Below are 8,316 nucleotides of genomic sequence, written 5' to 3' on the forward strand. Positions count from 1 at the left end.
GTTTAGTGTAAAAAATTCAACTAAAATGTATTACATTTTATTTAATTTTTAATAACTGGTATTGCCTCCTCGAGCTCTGATTACAGCTTCGAGCCGGTTTGGCATACTGAACATTAGGTTTTGGAGCCGATGTTGGGGAATATTCTCCCATACTTGTACCAGGGCCTGCTTTAGTGCCCTGAGGGTAGTAGGTGGTGGTCTGCGATTTCTGACTAGCCTCCCAAGCTCATCCCAGGCGTGTTCAATCGGGTTGAGATCAGGACTTCTTGATGGCCAAGCGATGGCCATCACGCTGATACCGACCTCCTGAATATACTCTTGTACGATATGAGCCGTGTGTGGCCGGGCATTATCATGCATCAACATCGATCCATCACCCATATTTGCTAAATACGGCCCTGCATACTCATTGAGAATCTCTTGAGCATATCTTTGCCCAGTGAGGGTTAGCCATTTTCTATGGCTAGTAGCTCTGTGCGACCTTCTGAAGATATGCCAGCCCATACATGTACACTGCCTCCACCGTATTGGACTCTTTCGGTTTTGGTCGCCTGTAAACACTTCGCCTTCCATCAGAAGTGTAAAGGGAGAATCGAGACTCATCTGCAAACAAAATTCTTGACCATTCTTCTTCATCCCACTGCATGTGTTCACGGGCGTATCGCAGTCTCGCTACTCGATGCTGTCTCTCGAGTTTTGGTCCACTCGCTGGTCTTCGGGTTTCAAATTTGCTTCAGCAAGTCTTCTTCTCACTGTACTGTCACTAATGGGTCTGAAGTAGCTGTTGCTGGACTTCAACTGCATTTTGGTGGCGATTTCTTAACACAGTGGAAATAAGTCTGCCATTACAAGGTCTCCTCAGATGGTGTCCAGTCTCTTCGTACCTTCGCTTTACCTTCTTGACCGTTCGTACCGTCACACCCACCATTCTTGCAGTGCGACGCATACTGATGCCTAGTTCCAGAAAAGCCATGATCCTAGCACATTCTTCAACTGAAAGAGGCATTATAAATAAATGTTATATGCTTTTTAGCATAAATTTTTAAAACAAGACCCATCGATCTTGAAATAAATTTAAAACAGAAAGAAAAATGTGAATGGTAAAATTGTAATTCGGAAACGTCCACTTTCAAAAAGGAATGGTTTTATTTTTGAAGTTTTTTTTCAGCCAATTCTTAAAAGAAGGTTACCGACTATAAAGTTTTTATGTACAAAATTAAATTCTCTTTGGAGTCCTTTTTATTTCGAAAGTATATCTTGTGAACTTAAAACGTTATCCCAATTTTAAAAGTGTGAAACTTACTTTTGAAGGCCAGTGTAGTTAGAACTACAGTGCCTACCTGCTAGAAAACCAATACACGCCCCCTGGTTATAATATTAAGGTTTACGGATTAAGTAGGGCCTTTTGCTATACATTTTTTCATAAAATAATAAGTAAGTTTATCAAAGTATTGTTACGTAGGCGGGTAAAGGAAATATCTTCTCAACTTTCCTTGAACTTTGAGAGATTTACAGCAAGCTAAAACATGATTTCAAGCACGAACCCCTAGCTCGTAACAGTATTTTTCAATGAACTGTTTTTTTTTAATGGAAGAGGAGAACAAACAAGAGAACAGGTACCTGATGGTAAGAGATTATGGATGCATACATTCTCTTACAAGACCAGAGGAATCTCAGGAGCGCTACCAGCCTTTAAGAAATAATTTAATTCGCTCTGACCTCGTTTAAATTATCAAATATAGATATGAATTTCCCAAAACTATTAAACATTAAAAAAAAATCAATTCCTTGTTCAATAAGTTATAATCAAAAAGGCACAATTCTGAAGAAGGTAATTAAACAACAATTAATTGAATAATTAAATAACAAAAAATTCATTTCTATAATAACATAAGTCGAACAATATCAAATGAATTTTCATTTGTTTCGGTGCCGCGAGAGTCTGATGGAGTGGAAATCGATGCAATGGACTTTTGATTTCGCTTCATTGCTTCTATCTGTTTTCCCAGTCCATAAATTATAATAGTTTTAACATTTAACATTTTTTATTATTGAAGTGAAACTTCTTTAGAATCATACAAATGATTTAAGTTTTCTTTAATGTTAATTCCGCCAATATTTGCTTTTAAAACAATTCGACACGTGTTTCGAGCTCTGAATCAGATTTTGGCGAGACAACACGTCCTGAGGATGCCTCGTGTAGAGGCGAAACACGTGTCGAATTGTTTTAAAAGCAAATATTGGCGGAATTAACTCTAAAAAAAAACTTAAATCATTTGTATAATTATGGTTTTCCGCAAAGTAACGCCTAATTCAATAAATTTTCTTTAGAATCGTTGTGATTTGAAACTCGATGAAACGAAAAAGCGAGACGATAGATACACAAACAAGTATGTATAGGATTCAGCTGGCGAGAGACTGAGATAGGAAGTATTATACATTGTTTTGGTACCAGGCGATCATAGTTGAAGAAGAGATTGTCATATGTATGACGCGAGTATACCTTAATATATTCTGACGTCATTCACACAACGTATTACTGCAGAAACACCAGGAGAATATAAATATGGTAGCCGTAATAGTAATGTCTTTCACACCGGTTTAATCATGTGTCATCCCAGCAACATGTACCAGGAATTCATATACAGTTTAGATGTTCATGCACAATGCACATCATAAATATATTATACAAGTGCTGACCATCTTGAAGTTAAGATTTTTAAAGGTTTCACTTCTACCGCGTGTGAATTGCATTGCACACATGTTTTTTCTTTAGTTTCTTCTCTATTTTGTAGCTTCATGTTTTTTATTTTGATTTAAAGTCCTAGTCAACTGTTTAATCCTATTAGGCTTTTTAAGACAACATCTTTTTTTCATCTTCATTAAATATCCTACAACTATGATATTTTGAGAATGTGTTATCTAATTTGTCTTGTTTATGGTCAAATCTTTAAACTGCATTTTATATAGTTATCCCTTACCGAATAAGTCTTGATTTTTTATCTATCACGGTAATGTTAAACGGTTAACATGGTTAGCATAAATGCACGAATGGCGCGATTTTTCAAAGATGGCGAGATTAATTTGATTTTCGACACAACCCCAAGTTTTGTGTATGAAATGAAAGAGTTTAATGGGAAATTGTAAGAGATTGTAACATTTACTAGAAAAGCGGGAAAGAATAATGAATGCTTATTTTAGGGAACCGTTTTCAGTAATTTATTCATTCATACACAATAAAGTGTCTATAACGTTCGTATTACTGGAGCAGTCCTCATAATGCACGAAGAAACCAAAAAAAATGACGAATGACACAAAGTCAGAAAGTTTTATGCACCAACTTCAACCTGTTACTTTTGTGTTACAGTGATGCGCGCGCATCTCATAATTTCACTCTCATAATTTTTTCATAACGCGCTTAAAGAAGTATAACTTCAAAAAAGTATTTATTTTTCTGACAGTGCTATTATAGCGACACAGAACAACAGAACTATGAAAACTTCAAAAATAAAGCAGTGATAGCACAAAAATATCACGACATCTATCTAACGATAATGAAACTGCAAACCGTAGTGAAACAACAGCAGAGCGCGAGGGGGTGAAAGGGGAACGGGAGGGACTTCACGTTAAAGCGAGATCCACAGATAATGTAGCCGTCACGGACTAGTAAAAAAAAGGACTACGAGCCGTGATATTAGGAAGTGAAGCACCTTTATGATAGTGTGTGTGAGGTTACGGGGTATTGCAGTTACACAATTTTTTCTCCCTTAAATAATCATATATCCACAAATACTTATATAGTATTGTTTTTACACTTTTTCACAACGCACGACGGCATTTTTAAAATATTTTTTTCCGACGCAAACTGATGTGTCACAGACGATAACAAATCTCATAATGTGGCGGCTATGTATTTACACGTTTTGGTGCCTCACTTTTATGCAAGGTGACACGGAGTCCCGTCACGGAGTTTTTACTCGTCCGTTATAGCCGTGTAGTATTTAGAATACGGACCTTATTAATTAAATCAACCACCAAACCGTCAAAATAAGTAATTTAATTACTTCAGAAAGATTTTATGTCCACAGTTATACACAAATTAACCAATGATGCTTTTCCATTTTCCAATTATTTTAAAAAACCGCTGCTAACCCTGACATGTATTGAAATGAATCTGCTTTCACTATAAGTAGTTAGCTTTCATTTAGTCACTTGGCGCCTCGCCCATATTATGCATTTTGTAGGCCTGATAATCGGTCGACTTAAAGACTGTTTATTGCTGACCTATTTTCTAAACGTTTCTATACTCAGTGTACAGAATCAAACATTCTATGCATTTTTAGATGTCAAGTTTCAACCCTTAGAGAATTTTTATTTTGTCGTAACAAGATGACGTTAAGTTTTGCGTACAATTCTACTTCATAGTTGGTAATTACTATTTGGGATAATAAAAAAACTTTGATATTTGTCCCTGACAACAATTCTATGATTTTTTAATTCTTCGTCTGTCTCTATGTCCTTTTATAACTCAAGAACTTGATCAATTTCATTCACATAAAATTATAGGTTTTTTTTTTTGCACGCGCCAATTGTAAGATTACATATAGCCATACAACCTACTTCAAAATTTTTGTGATAAAATGCAAATATTTTATAACACATTATAATTAAGATTTTTTTCTTAAGGACACATTTATATATTCCGATAATTAAAATGGATTTTCAGTGGCATAAAACCTCTTTGTTGTAACAAAAAAACTGTATTACCCGGTTAAATTGAAAATGCTCTGTTTACTCTCATATAATTTGCAGTTAGGTCCTAACTTAACTTAGTAGGGACATTTCTAATATTATGCACTAATGTGTAATAATTTATTTTACATGTGTGTTTTAATTCGGCTTATGGCCCTAAGAACGATGTAATAATGCCTTACGGGCAAGTTTTTGAAAAGAATGTCCAAAAACATTTATAATGGAGATGATATTTTACAAACGAAAAAGCGAAAAGAGGTTATCGAGCGTGTGGTAAGTTTTTTGTTCATTAACTGATAAATCAACTTCAGATCTGATAGTGAATAAATTGAACATTTATATAATTACATAATATTGTATCCTTTTGTGAAATGGAACAAATTGTTGCCGGATCTTCCAAAGGATGCCATCATGGTATCAAAATATCACAAAGTCAATCATTGAATGAAGGTGGTATTTGCTGTACACAGATGGCACCTCCGAGGAAATAAATGGCGCTAAACTTCATAATGACAACTATGACAAATACTATCTTTGACTCACTTCATCTGCAGTCCTCCTTAAAACGAGATCTGGAAAGGTCTTGAAACGTCGGGTTAACTAAAATAAAAATGTAACTTTTACGCAAACATCTAATGTGAAACCGTTACAATTACACGCGTTTTAATCCTTTAAAAGTGTTTTATTTAAATGTGTAACACTTGTCTTAATCAAAGAAAATACATTGAATCTTTCTCTCACGGCCAACTGTAGGTATATTAGCATGTTTCATGTGTTGGCAAGCCATTAACATTGTTCTTTGCTTTGTTCGTTCTGGCACCTTACAGGCCGCAGCGAAACAACAAAAAGTAATTTGTCAATGAAAGAAAACCGACTGAGTGATTTGATTCAGCTAATAAATTACCCTTAGATTAAGAATTGGTCTCCGCAATAGCTTTTTTATTACGGAAACTATTAGATGCTTGTGTGCATGCCATCTTTCAAATATTGTAACACACGCTTCGTGTTATTTCACATTGAAATTAATAAAATACAAAATACTTACTGCTGATATGTGCTACCAGTGTCTTTCTTATTTCTTGTAGTATTTTTACAAAGTTTTACAACGCAGCCCGGCATTATAGTTTCAATTATTGGCAAAGTTTAACAGAATATGTGGCACGTCAACGTCCAGAGACTGGCTCGAGTATAGCCCACTTGGGCGTAGTATTAGTTTTGCCGCATTTTGAGACTACGCCTGCGGTATCTAGTTGGAGACCAATCCTCAATCTAATACTAAATGGTAATATATGATATGAATTTCACCGGGACAGCTAGTATTATCATAACTGTTGCCTTCATATCTCTCTGACTTGGCTGGTATTTGGCCAATATTGATTTATCATTAAATTGGAAAATATTGATATAGGGAGACTTGAGATATAATTTCCAACCAAGTTCTATAAAACAAAATGCGCAAAATAGTGTCCAAATGAGATATTTCGCCCGTTCTTGAAGTTATACTTTATGAAGCAATTTATGGCGCGTATGGCGCGCGAAATGTAACACTGTAATACAAAAGTAACAGGGTGAAGTTGGTTCCTAAGATTTTCTGACATTTGCGAAATTCGTTATTGTTTTTTGGTTTCTTCGTCCATTATTAGGATAGGCAAAGGGTTCAAGCCCGTACAGCCGTATTCGTTATTTAATAATTAATTGTTAAAGCCATCGTTGCAAGATTTCTGCAATATTGTTCTTTCTACAAAGTTTCTACTCGTCGCCTTAGCCAAAGAAGTATAACTTCTTGCGTTCAAACATTTGCGAACTTTGGGCTGTAAATGAGAAATTTTCATTTTTATTACAGTTAGGTGGGAAGCAGGCAGGTCATACGCGAAGGGCCTTCGCAGGGTGTGGTGATGGAGTTGGTAATACTAAAAGCGAGAGCTCAACTGAATCGTCTCGTGTCAGAGAGGCGCTCGAGTAGGGAGCGCGGGGGGAAGGGCAGCGGGGGCGCGCGGGGGCCGGGGCGCGAGGGCGGCATGGCGCCCGCCCGCCCCGAGCTGGCGTCCTCCGCGCCCTGGCACAACGCGACCCTGCTCTTCAATATCACGCGGCTCAACTCCACCTTCGACACCGACTACGAACTCCTGAACGCCAGCTCAACGGATGAGCACGACAATCATTGGTTCTGCGCCAAGTGGACTAGCGCACAACAAGATCTGTTTCAGGTGAGCATTAGAAAAGGAAGGAATTTTCAAGGTTTATGAGGAGACAGTTTGAATGTTAATTGTCATCATCATTTCAGCCGGAAGACGTCCACTGCTGCACAAAGGCCTACCCCAAAGATCGCAATGACGATCGGCCCTGTGCTGCCCTCATCCAACCTATTCCAGCGATCTTGATCAGATTGTGAGTCCATCTTGTAGGGGCCTACCAACACTACGCCTCCGGTACGTAGTCGCCGAGTTGTGTGCCCTGTCGATTGGCCCTTCAGTTTCGCAATCATTTGGGCTATTTCGGTGACCTTGGTCCTCCAATGTTAAATAATAGATAATAATAAAAGCATTAAAAAAAACGTTCAAATTCACTGACCATACATTTCACCTTACATACTACTTATAAAATATGTTTTCTGAAATCTATAAGTAAAATTAAATGAAACTATATTAATGTTCAGCAACGACTTTATTGGCCAGGTTGTCTTTCGACATAGGCCTCCCCCAGTTTCTTCCACTTATCTCTATCTCGAGGTATCCTTCTCCATCCTGTTGGTTTGTAGTTTGAATATTAATCGGCATAATTTGACCATACCACTGAAAATAATACTATGATCGTATTCGATATTCTTAACTAATTATGATGAACTGCTCATATCGCAGTGCGGACGATTGATTTGCTAAATTTAAGCCACTTTTTCATTGAGTGCTCTGTATTTCTAACTTTTGAATGCACAAAGTATTTATATTTCATAAAAAGTCCAAGCGATAGAAATACATATGCGTGGAAATAATCAAAAACTACCACCCATTAGAAAATTTATGCCTCAGACCTGAGAAGAACCGGCGCAAGAAACTCAGCGGGCTTCCTTTTTTAGTATAATTTCACGATATAACAAAATATATTATTTAAATAGCTTTGCGGCGGTAGCTCCATTCACAATTAGAAAGAATTATATATTAATTTAAACGTCTTTTAACAATTCTTTTGAATTTCGTAATTAGGTAATACATTTGGTTTGAACATTTTTTGGGAGCATGCTGTAAAAGCCATCGCCCCATGAAAGACTTCCTTTAATTCGATTTATGCAAGTAGTAAGCATAATAAGTTTAAGTTTGTACTTTGTGTTAACATTGTAGTTATGATAGTTTCCAGAAAATTCACTGATGTGCTTATACATAATATTATCAAGCATATACTGACAGGCAACAGCATCATTTATAAGTCCCATGCTCCAATATCTTTTATCTTTAAACGAGCAATTCTTGTATATATATAATCTGAATCTTGGAAACGGCTTCAACGATTTTCATAAAATTTTGTAAACAGGAGATTTCGGGGGCGAGAATTCTATTTAGCTAGCTTTCA

Source organism: Leptidea sinapis, chromosome 45 (genome assembly GCF_905404315.1).
Source record: "Leptidea sinapis chromosome 45, ilLepSina1.1, whole genome shotgun sequence".
Classification (NCBI taxonomy): domain Eukaryota; kingdom Metazoa; phylum Arthropoda; class Insecta; order Lepidoptera; family Pieridae; genus Leptidea; species Leptidea sinapis.